This window comes from Cryptomeria japonica, chromosome 1, assembly GCF_030272615.1.
Source record: "Cryptomeria japonica chromosome 1, Sugi_1.0, whole genome shotgun sequence".
Taxonomy (NCBI): Eukaryota; Viridiplantae; Streptophyta; class Pinopsida; order Cupressales; family Cupressaceae; genus Cryptomeria; species Cryptomeria japonica.
In genome coordinates, this window is record NC_081405.1 from 297,373,568 (window position 1) to 297,400,620 (window position 27,053).

General features: G+C 36.0%; 1 pseudogene; it reads left to right on the forward strand.

Annotated features, from left to right (window-relative positions):
* Positions 1–6,858: 6,858 nt before the first annotated feature.
* Positions 6,859–27,053, forward strand: part of LOC131046419 (uncharacterized) — a 37,432-nt pseudogene continuing 17,237 nt past the window's right edge.

The window sequence follows — 27,053 nt, forward strand, 5'->3', positions numbered from 1 at the left end:
ATGCATTCTAATTTAAACAGTCTGAACAAGTGTTACCAAAATTTGTTTGGGAATAAAAATTATAATCACGTTGTGGGTTTCTGAATTTGAATTTAGCAGGCCTGTGTCTACCCTTTAACAACTGCCACACCTCACAAATTTAGTAGGCTAATAAGCGTTTCTGAGAATCACGGGGGAAGAGAAACAACATCTATATATTTTTACTATTAGTTTGTTAGTTTGTTAGCTTGGACAGTTGTTTGTCCATTTGCTAAATAATTAGTAAATAATTGTTTGCTAACAAATGTAGTTAGAGTTCAAACAATTCTTATTAATTATTTGACTCTTTTTAGAAACTTTTAGCAACCAATTTGGTTAGGGTTGTTTAGTTGTTTTTAATCTCAGCCATTGATTGAGAATTAATCTCGACTGTTGATTTTCCAATGAGAGTAGTATATAAGGGGGTCAGGGGGCATTTGGAAAACAATGAATGAATGAATGAATTGTGTGAAGAACTTGCAGTGTTAGCAAGTAGTCTTGCAATGTTAGCAAGGGCGTAGTGATAGCATTGGGATAGTAGTGGGGTGGAATCTCAGCAGGAGAAATTGGGAGGTCATCGAAGCTCTGCCAGTAATAGGCAAGCAGTATTTGTATCTCTTAATTTGCTGTAGTTAATATATATTCCTCATCTGCAGTACTGGTTTTCCCTTCGGGGTTTTTCTAGGGACAATTGTCTGAAAATATTGTGTTCATTATGTTGTGTTTTTTATGAGTTTGTGAAATTGCAGTTGTGTTATTTTCCAATATTTGTTGCTCAAATAATCTACCAAGATAGGAGGATAATAATCAGTAACTGTAATAGATTTTTTACATAGTATCAAAGCTAAGTTAAGGGTAGAAGATATTTACCCTAGGTGGAGGAAACTGAGGGTTTATAAAACCTAGTTTAACCTCTTTAGAATTTTTATTTGCTTTAACCTTTGAGATGGCCTTAGTTGGTTTAAGAGATCAGGACAAATTGGATGGAGCCTCTAATTTTGGTGTCTGAAAAGCCAGAATTTCTTTATTGCTCGAAGAGAATGGTATCAAGGAATATGTTACCACTATTGTGACTGTACCTACAGATGCAACACAGCTTGCAGCATACAAGAAGGATGATTCCAAGGTGAGGAGGCTAATCCTTGATGGTGTCAAGGACCATATAGTTCCACATATTGCAGAGTTAGATACTGCAAAGAAGATGTGGGATGCCATTCTGAATCTGTACCAGAATGCTACCACTAATCGAAAGCTGATTCTCAAAGAAAAGCTGAGGAATACCTGAATGAATAAGGGAGAAGATGTGACGAGTTACCTCACCAGACTCAAACTTGTCAAGGATGAGTTAGCAGTTGTTGGAGATAAACCAAGTGATGATGAGCTGGTACAGATAGCCCTAAATGGTTTTTCTAAGTAGTGGGATGTCTTTGTTCAAGTTGTTAATGGACGAGACACCTTACCAAGTTGGGATCGACTTTGGAGTGACTTCACTCAGGAGGAGCTTAGACTAAGCCTTGTCAATGGAGCCAACAATAAGAGTCAGAAAAGTGAGGCAGAACAAGAGAACGTTGCCCTAGTGGGTAAAGGAAAAGCAAAGAAGGGGTCCAACAAAGGATCAAATCCACAAGGTGAGAAGAAGAAGAAAGACTTGTTGAAGATCAAGTGCTATGGCTATCACGAGTTTGGCCACTATGTCAACAATTGCCCAGAAAGGAAGAAGAATGACAAGAAAGGAAAGAAGCAAGTTGTAGCTTTAGCAAGTGCAGATGAGCTCTTGAATAGAATGGAAGATGAGTTTGCACTCATAGTGTGTATGGTTAGCTCAACCTCACAGAGTGTTTGGTACATAGATAGTGGGGCATCATTTCATACAGGAGTTAGAGAATACTTCTCCAGTTATAAGGAGGAGAGCACCAGAATCTAGATCTCTATGGGAAACATGTCCAAACTCAACTCAGTTGGGAAAGGGACTGTTCAGTTTCAGAGGGAGAATGGTAAGATGATTCCTCTTCATGATGTATTGCATGTTCCAGGCTTAGGGATGAATTTTATTTCTATATCTGTCCTTCAAGACAAAGGGTACAATGTACTCTTTAGAGGGGCACATGTATTGGTTAAGCATAAGGATTGGAAATCATCCATAGCTATTGGAGTTAGGAGTGGTCGACTTTATAGGTTGCAGTTTGATACTCCTAAGGCACTCATGAGCAACAGTAATCCTAGAGATCTTGGAGAGCTATGGCATAGGAGGATGGGCCATATACATCATGGAGCACTTAAATTGCTTCATGAGACTATGACAGGTGTTCCAGAGGTGAGCACAGAGCATGATGATGTATGTAAGGGATGTGTGTTGGGGAAGTTTGTGAAAGCCACTTTTCCAAGGAGTGACACTAGATCCAAAGGTGTTCTTGATCTAGTACATTCAGATGTATGTGGACCAATGTTGACGAAATCTCTCAAAGGGTATGAGTACTTTAGTACTTTTATTGATGATTTCTCTAGGAAGACCTGGATATACTTCTTGAAGACCAAGGATGAGGTTTTCAATCACTTCCAAGAGTTCAAGGCTCTTATGGAGAACTCAATAGGAAGGAAGATAAAGCTTCTTCGGTCAGACAATGGAGGCGAGTGCAAAGGGAATGAATTCCAAGAGTTTTGTACTAGGGAAGGAATCAAGAGAGAGTGGACTATTCCTTACAACCCGCAACAAAATGGGGTTACTGAGAGGAAGAATCGGTCCATATAGGAGGCAGCAAGGGCTATGTTACATGATCAGGACTTGCCCCGTTACTTATGGATAGAAGCATGTAGTACGGTAGTATACATACAGAACAGAGTTCCACATAAGGTGCTAGGGAAGATGACACCAGAGGAAGCATTCACTGGGAAGAAGCCAGATGTTAGTCACTTTAGGATCTTTGGGAGTTTGGCATATTGTCACATTCCAAAGGATACACGTGCCGAGTTAGATTAGACTGCAGAAAGAGGGTACTTTGTGGGGTACAGTGAAACCTCAAAGGCATATCAGATATTCATTCTAGGGACCAGGTGGATTATTGTTTGACGTGATGTCAAGTTCATGGAGGACAAGGCATTTATAAGGTCTAGAGATTTTCCAGCAGATGATCAGAGTGAGCAGCCAACACAAGCTCCAAGGATCACTCAATCGAATCAAGGTCAACAAAGCTCTAGTACAGTTACTAGTACAAGCATAGGCTCAAGAGGTGAGAGTTCTCAGAGTATGGAGCAATAGGTGCAAGAAGAGATGCATCAAGAAGATATGGAGGTTGATATTTCATCTTCTATAGTTGGCAGCAACAACCGTAAGGTTCAACAAACACAAAGAAATACGCAAGAGTTAGTGGGTACTCCTAGGAGAAGTAGTAGACAACGGAAACAACCATCCAAGTTTGATGACTATGTTGCATTAGTTAGTCAGTTGGTAAATAGTGAACCTTCTAGCTATCAAGAGGCTGCACAACATCAAGTGTAGCAAGATGCTATGGTTGAGGAGTATACTTCAATTATGTAGAATGATGTTTGGGAGGTAGTGCCTAGACCAATAGATAGAGCTGTGGTTGGATCACGTTGGATTTGTAAGATCAAGCATGATGTAGATGGTAGCATCGAGAAATACAAGGCAAGGTTTGTGGCAAAAGGGTTCTCTTAGAAGGAGGGAATAGACTATGAGGAGACATTTGCTCTAGTTGCCAGGTATACTTCTATATGAGTTGTAACATCAATTTCAGCACAAATGGGATGGCAGATCCATCAAATGGATGTCAAGATAGCGTTCCTCAATGGAGAGTTGAAAGAGGAGGTATACATAGAACAACCAGAAGGCTTTGTAGCACATAGCAAAGAGACCCACGTGTGTAGATTAAAGAGAGCTTTGTACGGACTCAAGAAGGCTCCCAGAGAGCGGTATGAATGCATTGATAGTTACTTGTAGGAAATGGGCTTTGTGAAGAGTGAGGTGGATGCTAATCTCTACTACTTGGTGGTTGGGGGTGAGATTCTCATTCTTGTTCTATATGTGGATGACTTGTTTCTAACAGGTTCACTAGGGCTCATGGAAGAGTGCAAGAGGGACCTTGCAGCAAAGTTTGAGATGAAGGATTTGGGACTTATGCACTACTTTCTAGGCATGGAGGTATGGCAAACAGATGGAGGGATTTTCCTTGGACAAGGGAAATATTGCATTGAAATCTTGAAAAGGTTCAGGATGGAAGATTGCAAAGCCATGTCTACACCTATGATCATGAACTGGAGGAAGGTAGATACATCCAAGGAGAAGGATGTAGATCCCACATTATTCAGGCAGTTGAATGGTTCTCTCATGTATTTGGTCAACACCAGGCCAGATATAGCTTTTGCAGTTAACTCTCTTAGTCAATTCATGTTTGAACCAAAGGGAGTGCATTGGATAGTGGCAAAGCATGTGCTGCATTATTTGCGAGGTACAATCGAGTATGGGATTAGATATGCTCGACGTGAAGGAATCAGGTTGATGGGCTATACTGACGCAAATTGGGCAGGCAGTACAACAGACAAGAGGAGCACTTCGGGGTGTTGTTTTAGTCTGGGATCAGGAGTTGTCTCTTGGTTCAATAGGAAGCAGAAGTCTGTGGCTCTGAGTTCTACAGAGTCAGAATACATAGCAGCTAGCATGGCAACATGTGAAGCTATCTGGCTTTGGAAGTTGCTAGTAGCCTTGTTTGGTCAGAAGGTGATGACTATAGTGATACACTGCGACAATCAGAGTTGCATTAAGTTGACTGAGAATCCAGTGTTTCATGATAGATCGAAACATATAGACATTAGGTATCACTTCATCAAAGATTGTGTACAGCGTGGAGTTGTTCAGCTATAGTTTATACCTACGGATTAGTAGGTAGCAGACATTCTGACAAAGGCATTGGGGAAGGCAAAATTCATCTTCTTTAGAGAGAAGTTGGTTGTTTGTCCATTTGCTAAATAATTAGTAAATAATTGTTTGCTAACAAATGTAGTTAGAGTTCAAATAGTTCTTATTAATTATTTGACTCTTTTTAGAAACTTCTAGCAACCAATTTGGTTAGGGTTGTTTAGTTGTTTTTAATCTCAGTCGTTGATTGAGAATTAATCTTGGCCGTTGGTTTTCCAATGAGAGTAGTATATAAGGGGGTTAGGGGGCATTTGGAAAACAATGAATGAATGAATGAATTGTGTGAAGAACTTGCAGTGTTAGCAAGGGCAGTGATAGCATTGGGATAGTAGTGGGGTGGAATCTCAGCAGGAGAAATTGGGAGGTAACAGGCAAGTAGTATTTGTATCTCTTGATTTGTTGTAGTTAATATATATTCCTCATCTGCAATACTGGTTTTCCCTATATTGTGTTCATTGTGTTGCGTTTTTTATGAGTTTGTGAAATTGCAGTTGTGTTATTTTCCAATATTTGTTACTCAAATAATCTACCAAGTTAGGAGGATAATAATCAGTAACTGTAATAGATTTTTCACATTTACATGTCACTAACTTCTTCCCTAAATGTCTTATAAACATTTTCTATATACAGAAGAAGTCAAGTCTGTAATCCAATGGTGGTTTTCCAAAATACAAAGATAGAAAATGCTCTGATTTCAATTACATTATTACATTTTTTTTACAATGAAGAAGCTGGAGTTCTTTGACTTGCCAGTGAGGGTTTTCTTTGTTGATTCAATACGAGAAGAGAGACATAATAAAAATAACTAAACTAAAACATAAATGAATAAAAAATAAATAAACAAAAACACAAGACACAAATATTTATAGTGGTTCACCATAAATATGGCTACATCCACACTCTCAAGCAGGAACTCTCTTTATTCATCAATATCCAATACAATTGGACACATCTATTTATACAATCCAATATCCAATTAACCAGTTCATAGACTATCACAAGTCTATTTATACAATCCACAACTTGAGTCTCCCAAGGTGCTGTCGAGAAGACGCACCCTACTCCTGAATCTACGTCGCCTGATAAAATCATGCTTCCAAGCTGGAGTTTAAAAAAGGCGACAACCATGGCATGGTTGTAGAGATAAAAGTGCAGCTACAAAGGTTGGGGTACAATGCAATTGCAGGGGCAGAAGAGAAGAGATGGTTTGTTTGATGAGCGACTGGAAGCGTGGTGAGGCTCTACCAGAGTAGCTTCAACTTGCCAGTCATGGGCTTTCTTGATGCCCCAACAATCCAGAACCTGAGTCAAATGATTAAGAGAGAAATATACTAAGCAGAATGGGAACAATCCAGAGCCTGAGTCTCCCAAGATGCGGTCAAGAAGACGCACACGCACCCCTGAATCTGCTTCACCTGATAAAATCAAAATCATGAAATCTGAATTAGAACAAGTGGAGCAGCAGGAGAAGCAACATCACCTACACCATCTCCTCCATAATTTGCTCACCCATTTTGTCCAACCACGACATCCGATCGGCGATTGCTGTGACATTCGACAGTTGGGCGATGGTGGGACATTCGACAGTTGGGCGATGGTGGTTCCTCTAACTTTCAGGGAGGTGGAGAGCTTGGAGGAGGCCATGATCAAGATTCAGTTTGACGGTGACGGTGACAGTGATGAGTGGGTATTCGAGTTCGTTGAAGAGGAGTAGGGTGATGAAGACACCAAGATGAAGACTGACTTCCTCCGCCGCTTCCTCACTGAAGATGATTATGTTGCTGCCCTGTATGGGAATCCTCCACCTGGGCCTGGGCCTCCCCCTCCCCTGTTGCTCAAATCTTGTTCCCATTTTGCTTAGTATATTTCTCCCTTAATCATTTGGGCAAACGTTTGTGATTCCCTCCTATATGGACAAGGTTAGCAAATGATAAATAACACAAAAAGACACAAAAACCATTAGTGTTAGTCAATCAAAAACTAATCTAAAAAGGCATACCAAGAGAGACACTAAAAACATGCTAATATATCTAACTAAAGAGACAAAGATAATGAGACATCTCCAAATGCCTCTTAGCATGGTCTTAGCTCCTTCTCCCTTGTTCCTCTCCTCTCCAAGTTCCAAAATAGTGTAGCTCTCAGCAGCTTTTTGCACTATGGATGCTTATGGAGGATTGAGATTGTAGTATTGTGCTTCAAATATGAAATGAAAAGCTAATACTATGCTACTGATACTAAAAATGATTCATTTTAACCAAAATGACAATATATATTAGATTGCTATGCTAAAATGCTCTCTTAAAATGCCTATAGCTTAAATGCATACAAGTTTTCAGGATGTGGATTATGAAGAAATGGGCTCTATTTATAGGAAAAATGGAGCAATGGATGGTTGAGATTGAATAATCTCAACAAGGGTCAGGATTGAATGATTTCAAATCCATGTGAGGGGTTTCAACCCAATCCCAGGATGACAAGTGTCAATGTGAGATAGGTTGAAAGGAGAGGGAATAAGCATTTAATGTTTGACATGACCTTGGGAGTTAAAGTCAAGGTTGGTTGAATGAATAAACTCTTGTGCAAATGTGAAATGGATGAATATGGTCAAAACAATAAATGTTTGGGGAGACAAGTTTGAAATAACCATAAATGGTTATGTAAGAGCCATAAATGGTCATGTAAGAGCCATTAGTGGTCTTGGAAGACTTTGGGGGTTATTTTGTTGAACACACAAAGCATTAAATGATTTTCAAAGACTTTGGAGTCTTTGAGAAGTGACTCCATTTTGCTTAGGAATGTGACAATAATTAGGGGATGGATTAGGCTAATTAGGAAGGGGTTAGAAGAATCTAGAAGGGGATTAGATTTTGCAAGTGGATTTGGTGGGTGAGGAAAAATAGGATTTTATTAAAATAAAAATTCATTTATTTCAATAAATATGTGCAAGTTGCATTTGTAGGAAAATGCAAGTGGGGAGGGGATAATGATTTAAATAAATGTTTTATTTAATTTATTTAAAAGAGGAATAGGGGGATTTAATTAAATAAATAGATTTTATTTATTTAATTGATTGAAATTGGATTTAATGAATTAATTAAAATAAATTGAATAATTTATTTAATTAATAGAAGAATGTTTGGAGATGAATTAATTAAATATTAATTTAATTAACTGATGGCTAGTGGATTTTTAATCAAATAAATAGCGAATATTTATTTAATTAAACTGGATAGATTTGTGTGACTACAGTTTGAATTGGGCCTTTTTGATACTGTGCTGCAAGATTCATTTTCTTGCTTCTTTCTTTCATCACAATGTAAGATTCAGTTTGAGTTGGGCCTTTTTGCTACACCCATTTTCTTGCTTCTTTCTTTCACCTCTATGGGAATCCTCCCCTATTCAGCTCTCAGCCCAGATCTTGTTCCGACTGCTTTGCATTTCATCTGGTTCTGATATTGCTTCATTTTCTTGTTTGCTACATCCATTTTCTTGCTTCTTTCTTTCATCATAATGTAATATTCAGTTTGAATTGGACCTTTTTGCTATATCCATTTTCTTGCTTCTTTCTTTCACCTCTATGGGAATCCTCCTCCCTTGTTCAGCTCTCAGCCCAAATCTTGTTCCCACTGCTCTGCATTTCATCTGGTTCTGATATTGCTTCATTTTCTTGTTTGGGCCTCCTCGTCCTCCCCTTTTGAACTCTCACCCCCAATCTATGCATGAATCATGCATCATGCATCCGGTAGCTCTTAACACCCAAACTGCAGTTATCTATCTTTCAACCATTTACTAGCGCTGTTCAAACTGCCGTTTAGCTCCAGTTGGATGCGGCTAAGGCCTAGCGAATTAGTAAACAATAGTTTAATTAGTTATATAAAGAATCCCCAAAATCCTAAATTTATGGTTTATAGTTTCTTGTCAAGCAATGAGGGATAAGTTGTAGACGTAACCAAGATAACTGTCTAAATGACAACTCTTAGCGGTGCCAAGTTTTGAATATTGTACATTTTAACAATTGAATGAAGCATATGGGCAAAACTTAATGAAATATGAGCAAAATATATAAAAACTATATATATTTTACAATTGAATGAATGTGGATATAACATGCTCTATACATATAATTATAGATATTAAAATTTAATTTTACAAAACAAAGACTTTATTTGTTAATACAAAACAAAGATTTTATTTGTTAATGTAAAGTTTTTGTTTAAGTTTTAAAATTTAATTTTTTACTATTGTTTATCAAACCCATGTAATTACACTAATTAATTCAAATAAAATTAAATTAGAAATTATCTAGGTTTATTAACTAGCAAAACATTTAAAATGAAATTAAATGTTTGTAATCATTAAAACTCAAAATTTGAAACAAAAAAATCAACTTCATTTCAATATAAACCCTTAACCTTATATATAGAATAAAAATCTTAATTTAGCCTTAATATAAACTTTAAATTATAAATGTGGAATGTTCTATAAAATTATAAACCCTAAAATAGACTAGACATGAACCCTAAAATCTAAACTAAATACATAAACATAGTAGAAATGATTGTTTACTCTCAAACGGGATAGTTTCAATTTAGATAGAGTAAACAAAATATATAAACATAGCAGAAATGATAGCTATCAATATTCAACACAACATATGGAAAGAATGATATTCCTTTATTACCGAGTGTAAGTGTGTATATATTATTCCTCCATCGCTTCCCATACAATATGCCAACATATATAGTGCCTAGCAATTGGTTAAGACTGCCAACCATTAACAATTGACACAACCTTTCAGGAACAATTAGTTACACTACCAAGTACTAACAACCATATAACCAAAAAATTATTTATTTACGAATGGTAGATTTGTCATCTACATTAGCCCCCCCCCAAAAAAATAAAAATAAAAATTTGTCTTCCAGATAACAAAAACAAAATGGGAGCTAACTCTAGTATATGCAAACTATTGAGAGGGATGAGAGGACATACCTAGAAGTAGAGAAGGCTAAGGGTTGTCAGACTATGAATGTTGTTGTAGGTGTTGAAGGCACTTGTTTGATACTAACTCTCGCTCTTAAGCGTATTTGACCATGTATACAACCTCCATGAGTTGTTTTCGCATCTTCTCTAACTCCTTATCCTTCTTCTTTAGATCCTCAAGTTTCCCCTTCAACTAATCATCTCTACTAGCTAGTTCGGCCTCCAATTGAGTAACCTTATCTGCCAAAGTTGTCCTCGTCTGCTCCTCCGTCAACTTCTAGATATGTTCTGCCATAGTTTTCTCCAACATAGTGACCCATGAATTCTCCCGAGCTAATTGCTCTTAGGCCTTTTGTATGTGGTTGGCTAGATCTTGTCTTACTGCCTCTGATTCTCAAGGGCATGTTCCTAATGAATAGTTACCTTCTCTACTTGCACCATCGCCAACTTCTTGTGCTACAAGAAGAAGTTACCCAAGGTGACCTCCATTCCCAAAGTGATCTCAAAAGACCAGGTTGGCCATCTACTATTGGCTGAGTCAGAATGCAAGAATCTATCATCTATTGTGTCTCCACCTTCATCCACCCCTTAGCAATGAAGCACCTAAAAAAATTTGTGTTACACTCACCCTTCATGAATGCTAAGAGATGGTTTGGTGCTTGAATCTCTAGGGGATCGTCACCAATGTTAACACTTCTTGCAATGTCTCCAACTCTACTTGAAAAAATTGCCACCCCCTCCAACTATCTGACACATTGTTTCATAGTTCCAATGGGTTCCCTAGGATTTAGCTTGCTCAGTGATAGTATGATCTCCTTGCCTTCACTAGATGACGATCCCTCCCCTCCTTACAACATCGAGTTGGGTTTTATTTCTGTCACCCTCTGTGATTCCCTCTCCATCCATGGTCTCCTCTACTATTTTGCTCAAGAGCACTCATCTCTTTAAGTATCACCCATGGTAAAAAAAATTGGCCAAAGTATTTTAAATCATTAATAATAATGATTTCCTCTTACCTCTTGCCATATCATGAATATAGGAATTGCATCTAGTCATAGGTGATATGTAGTTAGATGTATTCATGCTACACCAGATTCCATCCCTTATATTATTTTTTGGTAAAATCATGAACTTGCAACTCTCCTAGTGTAAAACAACTATGTGATGTGGGAAATTGGTGGATAATGGATCAAGAGGAAAACTACCCTTTCCCTCAAAGAGAGATGAGAGTTTCACTATTGATTACCCTTCAAACACTTTTCACCAAATTACATTTGGAAGAGGAGAGGAGAATTCACTAGATTCAACCTTCAAAGATGAAGATTGAATTCTGAATGAAATGAGAATGATAAGTTGATCCCCTCTTCCTTATTTGAAATGTAAAGGAATTGATTGAATTATGTAGTGTAAAAGTGACAAAGAATTGATTATAACTTGAGATCGGAATATGGGATGAATTTGTGCACCTGGATCTGGTAGTAATGTGTTGAGACAAATTCACCCTGTGAATTTGAGGAAAAATTGTTTGGACCATGATGGGAACATACACGATCCTCCGAAAAATCTGCAAAACAAAAAGGGTTTTTCTGCCTCTGTAAATGGATCTCGAATCTGAAAGTATAGTTGTGCACCTGCAACCTCAAGGGAGGTTGTGGTAGCAATGTTGATAGAAATTCTTGTGTAGAATTGAATGTTGGAATAAATCTCCTCTTCAATTGTTGAATCCTTGACTTGAATGCAACACCTAACCTTGAAAGGAGACTTGAGAATGCTCAATGCTGGAAAAGAATGCTTGATTACTTGTGCAACTTGAATCTATCCAACTCCGACCTATCCAACTTTCACTTGTGGAAATGAGAGGATGAATGCCCCTTAAATACATGTTAGTGGATTTGATTTTCGTCATAGGCTGACATCGGGGGAGTTTCCCACCCAATTCACAACCAACAATGCAACCCTATGAAGGGTCATGTCCCAAAATAGGGTAGGGATGGGGGTGCCATGCCCCTATCCTAGGAGGAAAAGGGCACTAGACCCCTATCCAAGGGGGGACAGTGGCGCCATGCCCCTGTCCTACCCCTTTCTCTAGGGCAGAGTGTAGACGGGGTGATGTAGAGGCCAAGGAAGAAGTTGTTTATGAGGGTTGAGCAATCTCTGGTCTCCAATCAGGCTAGAGGATTCAATCTCACGTGCGTGAGGACCCTAATGCAGTCAAAATTTGCTAGGGTCACAATTTTATGACACTAGATTTAGCCCCCACTTTAGCAAGAGTATAAGTGTACGCCAATACTACTGGTAAAGTACAAGGAAACAAGATTGAAAGAATTTTACCACATCAAGGAGGCAAGATGCGCCAAGCCCCTAGTGCACTTAGGGTCTTATGCCTTTGATTGACAAAGTAAAAGGGAAGATCAAGAAGGGGAGAACCATGACTACAAGTAGCAAAGTTCCCTTCACTATGAGTCATGAAAGCAAGTATAACCAAAGATTACAAAGCAAAACAATGCTCACTAAGTAGGATACACTCAAGAGAGAGAGAGAAGAGAGGGGGCACATTATCATAAGGATTTAGCCCCCAATTGAGGAATAAACCCAAGGATAATAAACACAAAATATGAGGTAGTGTCACTTTCCTTGGGGTTAGTATGTTGTATGATAACTCATGTATATCATGTATGTATATGCATATAATAATCTTCATTCCCCAAAGAAGGACACTACCTTAGAAGAAAGGGAAGAGAGGATGTCTTTTGATTCAACATGAAAGAGACCAAGAAAAGATCTCAATGCTTTCCATCCTTCCCAAGTAGACATTAAGGGAACAATAGAAGAACAGGGATACATATAGAAGAATGGTCACAAAAGAGAAAGAAAGGAAAGGGAGAAAGATCTGAAGTGCTAATATTGCTAATCTAGCATGGCATCCACCTCTCGACCTTGTTGATCATTATTTTGGGAAGGCAAGCAATATGCCAGAGGAGTGATATCGAGCACATCAGATGGAGTTATCACAAGATCCAAACAAGGACTATGCTCATGTTGTAAGTCACTTTGTTCGATTCTAGGAGCTAGGATTAGGGTTTGTGAAACTCATCTGATAAATAATTGTCCACACCAACATACTCATACTCACTATCAGAAGCATTAGGAGTTGTCCATTATGAATAACATTTTCACCCATTTCTTCATCAAAGTTTATAGAAAGAGCAGCAAGAACATGAATAGGAGTAAAACCATCACATGTTTTATGAAACTTTTGGTTTGGAGATGTAGGTTGAACATCTTGCTCGGGAGAAAAGGGAATCATGTCAACTGTCAGAGTCTGAGGAGATTGAGTATTTTGAGGGATAGCTTCACGAGCTCGAACATGGTGTCTTTCTCAGCGATCTCTCGCACAATGATTATGTCGATTGTTAGTGGAAGGCTGAGAAGGAGGAGGAACACTTGGAAAAGTAGGAATTTTTCTATCCTTGATAGTTGAAGGTTTAGGTTGAGGTCTTTTTGGTTGAGAAAGAGGAGAAGAAGGCCACCTCTTTCGATAAGAGGAAGGAGGTGGAACTATGCCATAGAAAGGAGGAATATTAGGTGTAGGAAGGAGACCAGGTCCATCATGGGGAGGAGGTATAGGTCTAACCTTAGGAAGAATATTGTTGTTCTCCTTAAGAGAAGGTAAAGTCACATCCATAGGAATAGGTTGATGATTGTCCTTAGGAGGGAGATTAGTTCTATCTGTGAGGGGAAGAACTTCATCTTGAAGAATAATAGGAATGTCAAGTTTCTAGGATCTAGGTTGACTTAAGGATAAAATCATATCTTTCTTCCATTTTTGATAAGATTGAAAAAGAGCATCGCTCCTTGATGGAAGAGATTGAAATTGTTTAGGCCAAAAGAGATCAATAGGAACACCAGAGCTTCTTTTAGATGGACGAAATAAGCTATGGTTCACAATTATGATTTCTCCATTGTGAGGAAATTCTAGACACTTGTGGATTGGAGAAGCAATATCCTTCATGGAAGATAGCCAGGGATAGGCCAACTTCACACGAAATTGCTCAGAAGAGGGTATGATAACAAAGTCAACATCCATGGATTTAGTATGAACTTTAACATGAAGGGTGATAGAACCAATGGTAGGCAAGAAAAGAAAGAAAATAACTTCACAACCACATTAGAAGCATCATATATTAGTTGATGCAATCATAAAGTGAAAATATACTTTTTAGTTATGACATTAACCATGCAAGAGGGATCAATAAGGGCACCATGGCAAGGGATATCCTTAACCTTCGCAACTATTTATAAAGGGCCATTGGGTGCTCTAATGGTCTCACTAGGGTCAAATGTAATACAAGGATCCTTAGGCATATCATGTGTTTCTACCATATTAACCAAGTTTGGAGCCATAGAGGTGAATTCTTCATAAGAGAGAGAATTAGGCACAATCTGAATAATGTTAGAGGTATGAAAAGGTAAGGGATCAGTGAAAATATTAATATTTTGATTAGCAGGAGCTATTGATTTATTCCCTTTATCATTCACACTTGCCACATATATAGTATTATTATAAATCAAGTCTTGAATCTTATTTTTCAATGCAAAACATTTCTCAGTATCATGACCAGGCTAACGATGAAATTGACAAAATGAATTGTTATCAAAATAAGGGGATGCAAGTTTAGAAGGATCAATTTATTTTATAGGAGGAAGTTTGATAACATTTATGTGCAATAAATGAGACATAATATCTATGTAAAGATTCATTAAAAGAAGTAAACTGTCCTTCTCTTAAGAAAAATTTAGAAATAGAAGGCACACCTATTGTAGCATTCACATTCTGGCTGTTGGTTGTATCATTGAACTTGATGAAGCTTATTGTTGGTTTGAACTTCACAAACGGTTGTTGAACACTCTCCCCCTTATCACTCGGAGCCATAGGAGTGGATTTCTCCATTTGACTCATAGCCAGTTGATATTTGTGGAGTGTTGTGCACAACTGTGGAAAGGAAGTAAACTCAGAAAAAAGAAGCTTCTCCCTGATATCTTTTTGTAAATTAGAAATAAATTTTTTTTGAATATCATTATTAGGCACACGAAAAAAAATTTAAGCACACAAATGCTTATATCTACCTATGAAATCAATCACTTCTTCTTTAACACCTTATTTACAATGCATTAAATCAGTCAAAGTGATTTTAGGACAAATCTTGTTTTGAAATTGTTGGATGAAAGAATTTGCTAGTTGTTGGAAAGAAGTGATGGAATAAGAAGGAAAAGAGCAATACCATTGTAAAGCCTTATCTCTTAGTATTCTTGTAAACAGTTTTGCAAGCAATCTTTGACCATAAGAAAAATCGATACACGAGGTTTGGAATGTTTTGACATGCGTAAGAGGATCACCTTTTCCATTATAGAGTTCTAATTAAGGGATCTCCACATGTTTAGGTGGCACGATTTTAACAATATCAAGAGAAAGTAGGCTTACAACATCAAAGGTGGGCACACTAAACTTGGATTGACTCATGGAAGCAATTTGTTGTTGTAAGGACGACACGGCTTGAGAAAGATTGTTGATTGTCATTTCAATGGAAGAATTGATGTTAGAGATAGGTGATTGAGAAGGTGGTATGATGTTATTGAAAGAAGGCATGGACTGAGAATAAGGTGGTGGGAAATTATGATAAGTAGCCATTGGTGATGATTGGATAGGAAAAGGGAAACTTAAAGGAGGAATAAAGTTGTTGAAGGAATTGCCCCCTTGTTTCACACTCATTGGTTGAGGATTAATAGGAACACTCATGGAAGACATAGGTAAAGATGGAGGATTAAATGAAGAAGAGGGATTTCCCCCATGACCAATGGTTGTAGATGACATTTTGAATTGAAGTAGCCATGATGTTAGATGTAAAAGTAGGAATACTAGTCATAGGAGTAGTCAAAGGAATTGAAGGATTGACTTGTGTTGAAGGTTGTGAGTAACGTAGGGTTTCAGCACAACTCTTGATAGGCATGACATTAGAATCAACAATATGTGCAATTCCATGCAATATATCAATTCCATTCTTATCACTTTAAAGCATGCGCTTAAGACCTTCAATTAATGGAAGAGCTTCACTATTAGGGTATTCTTGGGACATTCATTGTTGAAAGATATCAAATTGATTGTCTAATGTGGAAAGTTGATCTAGATAAACCCTAGTTAAAGCTTCTTCTTCATCATGGGATTCATCAATGGGGTGAATAGGCACATGATTAGGATGGGAAGAAATAACATGATCCTCATTAAAGAATTCATCCAAATTAGGCTCCATCTCCTCAGTAATTAAACCTTGGGAAGCCTTAATTCTACTGCTTCATCTAACGGGGATAGGATAGGTAGGACTAATAATGGTAAAACTCATGCACTAGAGGGAAAATTTGAATTTTGAATTTTGGAACAAAGCTTACAAAATTGATTAATGCAAAATTTAAGAAAATACTGATTAAACAATTTGAACTTTGTTGGAAGAAGAGGATGACGCAATTCCCAAAAATGAAAAGAAATTGGAATTTTAAAATTAGGGCCAAGGGAATACCACTTAGTTTTAAAATCAGAATTTTTAAACTCAGGGTAGATTATAATTAACCTCTTAATTTAAAAAATTTTCTTGAAATTTGAAATGTTGAATTTTGGAGGTATTTTCGATTCGAGAGGGATTAAAACCTGACAAAATTAGCCAATCTTCTAGATTTAGGCTATTAAATATAGTCATAACAGTCTCTCGAAATTTTGAGAAAAAAGTTGAGGACCGTGACGGGAACGCACATGGTCCGACCAACTTTTTTCAAAATTTTCAGGGATGGATATTATGATGATTTTAAAGCTAACTCCAAAAAATTGGTGAATTTTGCGATCTCTAGATGGGCAAAATGAATGCGCAAATGTGAAAATAGGACCCTACTAGGGTTTTGAAGAAAAAGAGGAATTGAATTGCAATTCTGGAAAGGGTCAATCCTAATGGATAGGGATTCCTTGGAAAATATTTAGAAATCTGAATGTAAATGAAATTGATTTGAAATTCACGCAAAATCCAATTAATTTTAAAAATTAGGGTTTGATGACCTAACCAATTAATTTTAAAATTTGAATTTTGGGAAAAATGGGGGAAATTGAAATTTTGAATTGTAGGATTGAAGATAAATCTAAGAAAAATCATAAATTTGAAAATTACATTGAAATCCAATTTTTACACAAGTTCAAGATGATATTTAAAAATTAGGGTTTTAACAAGTAACCTCTTAATTTTATAAATTGCAAATTGCAAATTGAACAAGACAATGAGGAAATTGAATTTGATAATCAAAACAATTTTTAGATCTATTTAACCACAAGCAATTTTTACAAATCACAAGCTCAATTTTAATTTTAAAAACTAGGGTTTTGAATGATTTAACCACTAAGTTTGCAGAAAGTTGAAACTTGTAAATAAAAAATATGCAATGTTGTTCAAAGGAAAGAATGCAAGATGTCAGGTTCACCAAAATGTAATGGTGGGAAAATGGTGAATGATAAATCAAGAAAGAAACTACCCTTTCCCTTAAAGAGAGATGAGAGTTTCGCTATTGATTACCCTTCAAGCACTTTTCACCATGTTACATTAGAAAGAAGAAAGGATAATTCACTAGATTCAATCTCTCCACCTGAAGATGGTAGATTGAATTCTGAATGAATTGGGAATGCTAAGTTGATCTCCTCTTCCTTGTTTGAAATGGAAAGGAATTGATTGAATTATGTAGTGAAAAAGTGACAAAGAACTGATTATAACTTGAGATTGAAACATGGGATGAAGTTGTGCACCTAGATCTAGCAATAAAATGTTGAGATGAAGTCACCCTATGAATTTGAGGAAAAGTTGCCTAGACCATGGCGGGAACGTACATGGTCCTCCGAAAAATCCGCGAAACGAAAAAGGTTTTTCTGCCTCTGCAAATGAAGCTCGAATCCGAAAGTACAGCTACGCACCTGCAACCTACAAACAAAAAAGAGAGGAAAATGGGTTGATATTGGGGGTTTGTCTTTAGGTCAATCCCCAGTTTTGGAATTATCCAAGTAATGAAACAAGGTACTTGCAAGTAGATATAAATGAAAGACTGAATTGTAAATCACCTCAAGGGAGGTTGTGATAGCAATGTTGATAGAAGTTCTTGTGTGGAATTGAATGTTGAAATTAGTCTCCTCTTCAATGGTTGAATCCTTGACTTGAATGCAACACCTAGCCTTGAAGGGACACTTGAGAATGCTTAATGATGGAAAAGAATGCTTGAATGCTTGATCGCTTGTGCACACTTGAATCTCTCCAACTTCAACTTATCAAATTTCCACATTTTATATAAATGAGAGGATGAATGCCCCTTAAATACATGTTAGTGTATTTTAAATTTATCATGGGCTGACATTGGGGGAGTTTCCTGCCTGATGCATAACCAACAATGCAACCCTAGGAAGGGTCTTGCCCCAAAATAGGGTAGGGACAAGGGCACCACGCCCTTGTACTGGGAGGACAAGGGTGTCATGCCCTTGTCCAAGGGGGGACAATGGTGCCACACCCCTATCCAAGGGGGGACAGTGGCACCACACCGCTGTCCTACCCCTTTCGCTAGGACAGAGTGTGGATGGGGTGATGTGAAGGCCAAGGAAGAAACTGTTTCCACAAGCTCAACAACTTCGGTCTCCGATCATACTAGAGGATTTGAATTCGCATGCGTGAGGACCCTAATGTAGTCAAAAATTGCTAGGGTTGCAATTTTATGACACTACACCAAGAAATGTCTTTACTTATGGGTTTGTCTTCAGAAGGGACATATTCATAATTAAAGAAATCTTCATAAGGTCTACCATCAAACCTTCTTTACATATGATATGTACTAGTAATATGCCAAAGGGGACTACAAAAATCTAATTCTTCAGGTTCATAGATATTTGAATGCTTCTGCATTTCTCTAGCATTGTCTAGAGTGTTGAATATGATTTTTAACAAGCCCATATACTATCCAATCATGCAATTATACCTAAAAATTTTCAATAATGAAATCCTTAAAAGTGTTCACCATAATCCAGCTAAAAACAACACGGGCTTTCTTGATCCCAAATGACATTATGGCGTACATAAAAGATACCCATTCAGTAGAAAATGTCATTTTAGGCTGGTCCTTTACCCATATCTTGACCGGATGGTATTCAAAGAACCCATTAGTGAAGGAATAGATCTTCCTCCTGACAATAGATTCCAATATTTATTCTGTAAAGGGGTAGGGAATGGGTTATATATACGTACTTTGTTAAGTTCCCAAAAATCTACACGCTCAAATTTCTCCCCTCTTTTTTTGGTATTTCCATAAGGTTTTTCCATTTTGAATCTCCTATAGGTTTAATTATTTTGGTAGCCAACATTTTATCTGATTATCTTTTCACCCTTTTAGTCATATTGGTATTTAGGCAATATCATCTTTTCCAATGTATTTTAGTACCCTCCTTTAATTGTATTTTCATAGTCTTTACTTCTTCCTTAATACCTTTCATTTTTGTGAAAGTCTAGGGAAATAACTCCACATATTTTTTGGTGCTCAATGACTGATGCTACAACCAATTCTTCTTAGTAGTCTTTGATATTTCCATTTTTTGGGCTATCTAACATAGCTATGTTTTCTTCTTGGAGATTAAATGGTTGATTGTAATAGTGTTTTCCAGAATCCTTCTTTAACTCTTACTCTGTGTAACAAAGTAAATTTTCTACCTCAAGAATGATGAATCCTAGAGAACAAATCCAGTCTCCAATACCTCACTCGAATTGGTGGTAAGGTGAGCCAGGGGATAAAAACAACCAAACTAAACAGACATAATGCAGAGAACGCTCCTAGATGACTATGTTGAACCTCTATCCAAAGGATGAACACGTAGGCCTGGGACGCAAGTGCAGTGCATTGTCGTTTTGTATGGACGAGGTACAAAAACCATACAGAAAACTCCAAATGAGATTGTAATGTGATAAATGCACATAAAGCGATAAAACTAAAACTCCAAATGAATTTACATCTTTACCAAATGCCAAGGTAACACAATCCATTCATACAAATGACCACGTAGGTCTCAAATACAAAAATCTCTAGCATGAGATGATACAAGAATCATGAAACACGAAAATATTTGTGAAGCCAATCCTCGCATGAAGGCATGAACATAAAAATCTGATGGGAAGTGGCACTACCACCTGACCATGTGATCCCAAAATGGAATCACCCCACTGTGCTAGGAGATATCAGAAGACCCTCAAGCAAACACAAGCAAAACAAGTGTGACTAGGAGATATCAGAAGACACTCAAGCAAACACAAGCAAAACAAGTGTGACTCCACAATACTCCAAGTGAACTCAACATCACAATACACTAGTGACCCTAAAGAGAGAGTGTCCTTGCATAGTTTGTGATGGTTACCCTAGGTAGGCCTCCCTAGGTCCTGACCCCCACCTGGGTTATCTTGTTAACATTTCTCGAACCCCCGGTTCCATCCAAGACTCATGTAGGCCTTACCAACCCTTTGTGAAGACAAGGTGATCGGTTTTCCATTCTAGGCTTTCCCACTACCCACCCCTTAATCAATTATTAGGTTATCATTTATTAACTCACTTTCGAGGGGTTATCCAGCCAACCACTTTGGGTGTACCCCCCACTCAAAAGCCACTCTCCCATAGGACATTGTACAAACTTGGTCTCTCTACGAGAACCCTATGGCGATACTGACAACCATATAACCACGACAAGACATAGGTGACGAAAACACAATCTTACTAACCGTTGGTTAACCATATGGAACATAAAACAACATGGTTTAAAACAACAAGGTTATAAGGACAACACTTGATCAAGAGGGTACAACAATAACTACCACATGATGACTAAACATTTACAAGAATTGCAACAAAATCAAGCTCTTGCTAAGAAGTACCAAATTCACTAAGATCATAATTTAAACAATCTTTTGAAAATAATAAAATCATTATAAACTTGGAATTCAACATTTAAAATTTAATAAATCACAACCACACTGTTTAAAAGAAATTCAAAGTCGTCATTAATCTAATAAGGCTAGAATTTAAACTAACCACAAATAACCAATTGCCCCCTTTTATTTTTGAACAAGCAAAAATAATAATAACTTAATGAATAAAACATCCCATATTAAATTATATATTTTTCACAAAAGCATCATTTAATTTAATTTCCCAAATAATACGATTTCTAAAAATATTAAAAATCACATTAAATATATATAATAATATAAATATATGTATATAATTATATATTCATCGAATATATACTTATATATTACTTATATATACATATCATATTATGTATATATATCATATCTGAAAATTAATTTAAATTATGAATTATTCGAAATAACCAACAACAATCATAAGGGAAAATATATTTAAAATAACACACACACACACACACACACACACACACACACACACATATTATAAAATATATAACCCACAAATCGAAAACATGGGCAAAAAGTTTTTATTTTTCATACACTGCAAAAAGCACAACGAAAAACATTAACTGGCAAAAACGTTATAAAACCCCACAGACTACAGTCTTTGTTTTTGGTAGTGTTGCTACCATTTGGTAGCAGAGACTACCAATGGTAGCATTGCTACCATGTGGTAGTAGAGACTACCAATGGTAGCTCTACTACCATATTGTAGTAGCGCCTACCATGTGGTAGCGCGTTGCTACCTTATGGTAGTGCAACTACCATCCCAAGTGGTGGGGGGACGTGGGTCCCCTGCCACGTGGGTCATTAAATATATATTTTTAAATTTAATAAAATTCCAATTTCCTGCACAACAAGAAATAACTTTGGTAAAACAGAGTAAACAATTTTTTTTCCTTTGCATTAAAATTTTTGATTAAAAAAATTTGTTTATTAATAATTACATAAAAGACCGAAATCAAATGATCTTGGGCAAAATTCAAGATAAATATAAACAAAATAGAGGGGATTTAATTCAAATTCCCATTATTCTTACAAAAATGGAGAAATCATGAACACACATAGGGAGGTCAATTTGTAAAAATTTGCCCAACATAACCCTTGTTTTTCAACAATTTGAAAACCTCCATACAAACAGAAATATGTATTTTACTTCCAAACTAGAAATGAAGAGATTTTAAACAAATTTCTCAACTCGAAAAAACCCACAGAAAAACTAAATTTCTGGTTCTAAAATTGAATTTCTTCAACATTAACAAATCTAATTTGGGAAGAGATTAACTCAAATATAAATCACTCCATTCCCACAACTAAAACTAAATTTAAAGCTTCCAATAAAATTTTCAAGTATTCCAAACACACACAGGAAGTTTTCAAACCATTTATAAATTTTAAACAAAAAGGAAGATAAAATGTATCCAACCTATAAATGCACTCCTGCAAGAAAAATTGAGATGAGCCTCAACCTGCACACCAGAATCTTCAATCCAAAAATCCAATCTCCAATTTTGTTTTCAAAACTTGGCTTCCAAAATTTCCTCTTCTCTTCCATATGAAAAAATTTAACCTAAAAACTTTTAGGTTAAAGTTTCATTCAACCAATAGAAAATTTCCTCAAAAAGGTAAAATCTAATCTCCTCCAAAAGGTCAATGGAGATATTTTATTTTTCTCTTTTCCTTTTCTTTAAACTGAAAATAACTCAACATATAAATTAAAAATTCCAATAGCATAGTTTTTAACTTTATTTCCTTTCTCAAATAAATACAATTACTTTTTTAAAATATAACATGCACTTTAACCATTTAAATTCAATACTCAATTTATTTAATTAAATCAATATTCACAAAGGCATATTAATTTAATTTAAATACACCAACATGAAATAAAAAAGGCATATTAATTTAATTTAAATACACCAATAAGAAATAAAACTATTCAATCAAACTAACTTTTCTAACTAATAGGAAGCACGCAAAATGAGAAATAACCACCCGCCGACTCTCAAAATGAAAATGACAAAGAACCAAGACTCGCATACCCGTCAAATGGAAAATGACAACTGACTGACGATACTCACATGAGTGTAACTCCAGGTCAAGTTTAGGGTCTAACAACTATCTCCACCACTCCCATCAGACAAATAAGGTACGCTTAGACCTGTGAAACCAGGTGGAGTCGATACCTGGTACTTGTACCTACAATGTCCTGCATCAAAGAACCACATGTGCATATAGACATATATAAAAGACATGACACACACACCGATGAAGGAGAATCATGGTGTTCCCTGTCTCACCGAAGTGAGTGAAGGAAAATCATCCCCTCGCACCCCATACACTTACATAAGGAAATAAAAATCACATATAACATCCATAAGGAAATATTGCATGAAAAAACATATACTGCAAATCAAATGAAAACATATCACCATACTGCATAATGTCTAAGTAAAATATCACAATAATGTATCCATTGAAAAAGTCAACAGAAGTCAAACATGAGTCTAAAAGTCTGATCGAGAAAGGAGTACTACAATGCGGTTCAAGTCATAGACTCCTTATGATGTCGTAAGCACACATTCCAAACCGCAACTCTTGACTCAACACGAATCACTACCACAACCATCTCCTTCTCTGTTCCTTCTTACCAATTCGCTATCACTTGACAATTTTTCTTTCCCACTCAATCCAATTCAATCCATTACTGGTTAGACTTAACAAGTAGACTTAGATGACATACTAAGCATAAATAAACATGGACAAATATGGTTTCCATCAATGACAACACAAATAACTGATCATCAAGCATCATATCATAATTATATCATCACCAACTGTAGTACCCATGCCCTAATCAGATTCTAATCTTGGTTTGACTTTGGTTAGTTTACCATGTTGTAATATAGTAAGATATAATGATTATTGTGCATACCTATTAATGTGGTTCTCGCATCGATTCTTATGTAAGTAAGTTTTTTCCCGATTCATGTTATTAATCTCGGGCTAACACTTTCATTATATATATATATATATATATATATATATATATATATATATATATATATATATATATATATATATATATATATATATATATATGTGTGTGGTTCATGGTTGCAGGAGATTGCAGGTACAGTACCGCATAGGTACGAGGTTCGTCTCCACCTGGATTCATAGGTTTGAGTATACCTCTTTGGTCCTTAGAGATTGGATTAGGTGGTCGTAAGACCCTCATTTTACCCTCGTTGTGCTCAAGTGAGCATCATCAGTGGTCCGTCAGTTTTCCTTTTTGGTTGGGTATGTAGGGCGTCTGTTTGTTTGGCTTTCTTGGGTTGCGTGTGGTAAAATTGAGTATTTAATCCTAGGTATTTAATTTTATTAAATGTGTTCTTTTTCACATTAGTAAATTAAGGGACTAAATTAAATAGGACCTCTTTGTGCTATTAATCATTAATTAGAATTGCTCTATCTATGTTTGTAGCAAGTTCGATTAAATGGTGAATTTATTCAGTTTATGCATTTTAGAAGGAAAGATTAAATTTTATTCGAAATAGAAATAATTTACCCTCTTTGGCATTTTGGAAATAGAAAGGTTAATTTCAATTAATTGATAAAAACATTTTTTATAAGAAAGGCAAGTTGTTGCATATTTGAAATAGTTTGAAAATAATGATTTTCTTTTTATTTAAAAATATATATTTTAAATTAAAAAAAAAAAGAATTTTGGTCAAACATTTTTCCATTTAACCTAGGTTTGGAAAATATTTTGAGGGGATTATTTTTGGACAGTTATGTTTGGAAAAATATTTTGGATGGAGAAATTTTGGGCATTTTGGGGGAAGAAGGATTTCTTGAGCTTGCAGGTTGGGCTCTTCATCAAATCTTTCCTAGGATTCCTAAATGAGGTAGGAATCTTGTTTATCTCTTTGATTTATTTATTTATAGAGATTTTTTGGTTTTTGGAAGAAACCTAGTTGTGCTTATGGATAATCTCTTATATTTTGTGAAAAAAATTGAAGAGTTGTAATGAAATCTCGAACTCAAACCCTCCTTGCTTTCTTACCAAACCTCTAGATTAAAAGTTTGGTTGTTCTCAATAAACTTTGATTAATCCTCATTGAATGTTCTCAGATTCAGTTTCATATTGGAAATTAGTTTAGGGATTGGCAGATTGGTTGAATAATTGTGTGGGAAATGATTTTTTTGCCCAAATATGATATTTGGTTGAGGAATTTTGCCTATTTTAGTCTGGTTATTTAACAAATTTTAATATTTGATAATCATGGACATTCTGGAAAAATGTTTTTGTCTCTGTATGAGACTATGAACTAAAAAAAAAGATTGGGGTTTTCCTTTTTAAAAGTTTATATATAAAAAAATAAAATATATAAAACAAAATTTTTGGGCGGATTTAGGTTTTGGAGGGCGGAGGAGCCGAGGCTCAACTCGTGCCCCCCTCCCATGGCTTGTAGCCTTGGAGGTCTGTGACCACAGTGTGGTCATAGAGGCCTGCGACTACACTGTGGCCATAGAGACCCGCGTCCATAGTGTGGACGTCGTGGGTCTGTGTCCACACTGGTGGCCGTAGCCTCCGCGGTGAGGGCAAATGCCACTCCTGTGAATGGGATGTGGGCCCCCATGTTTGGCTTTTTATATATATATATATTTTTTAATATAAAAAAGTTATCGAAGTTAATAAATTTTATTTTATTTAAAAGTTTTTAATATATTTTATTAAAAAGTTTTAAATAGAATTTTTAATTATTAATTATTAATTAGTATATATTTTATTAATTATGGATTTATATATATATATATATAAATTAATATTTAATTTATAATTCTTTTATTAATTATTAATTAGTATATATTATTAATTATGGATTAATATATATATTAATTAATATTTTTATTTTTATTTATTTTTAATAATATGTATGCAAGGATGTATCATTTTATTTGGTAAATGATCATCGATTTTAATTTCTTTTTAAAGGTATATTTCCATTTTTGGAATGTATATATTTGTGTTGCAAGAGAAGAGATTAGAAATTGTCTTCGAACCAGTATGGAAGATGTTTTATTTTGAAAAATGAATATCATATTTTTAGCTGATTAATGAATATCTGATTTTATGTTATTGTCTGTACTGCATATATTATAATTATATTTATGTGATTTTGGTTTGGAAACTCATGATGAAGTATTTAAATTATTGTATGATGCAAAACGAACTATAGTGATTTCATAAATCACGAGCAACATGTACCTAGACAAGGTAGACAATTCGCAATCAAATTAGAACAATTAGAAAATTGGATTGATTGTTGTGTTTAAACAATATGGAAGAAGATTGTCTTTTCTGATTTATGCTTATGCATGTTTAATTTATTGTATTCACATTTGCTTAAGAAATGGAAAATCCTTGATTGTGATTGTTGGATATTGTCGTATGTTGATTTGGGTACCTGCTTATGTCCTTGATCTTGAGTATTGACTGTTTTCATGTGATGGTTTTGTATCCGGTCATTTCCTTTATATGGGTGTTGAATGTTGGTATGTGGTTGACCATAGCTGGTCATGTCTCTAGTCAGAGTATCGTCAGTTAGTGCACCCCGTATGAAGATTTATTTGACCATGTGGGTATTCCTATTGTATTGAACTCCGTAATCTTGTCCTGGTGGATTCCTTGGTTTAGGAGTTTCATTTGATTATGGTCTAGTGTCATATGGGAAAGTGGATTTTGAGTGGGGGCCACGCCCAAAGTGGTTGCTGGGTAACCCATCAAAAGTGTGTCCAAATAAGTGATAACCTAATAGCATATTAGAGAGTTTAGTTATTGAAAACACTAAGTAAGATAATTGTGCCTCACGCATGGGATGAGTGCTAGTACAGACTCGACATGCAGTGAGAAGGCCTGAAATGGCAAACCATCAACCTATTCTTCATGAAAGGATGTGTTGGGTACACATGAGACTTGGATGGGTCAGATGTTCGAGATAGGTTGCCAGGGTAACCCAGTTGATGGGGTCGGAACCTATGGAGGGCTGCCATGGTAACTATACCAAGTTATGCGATGACACTTG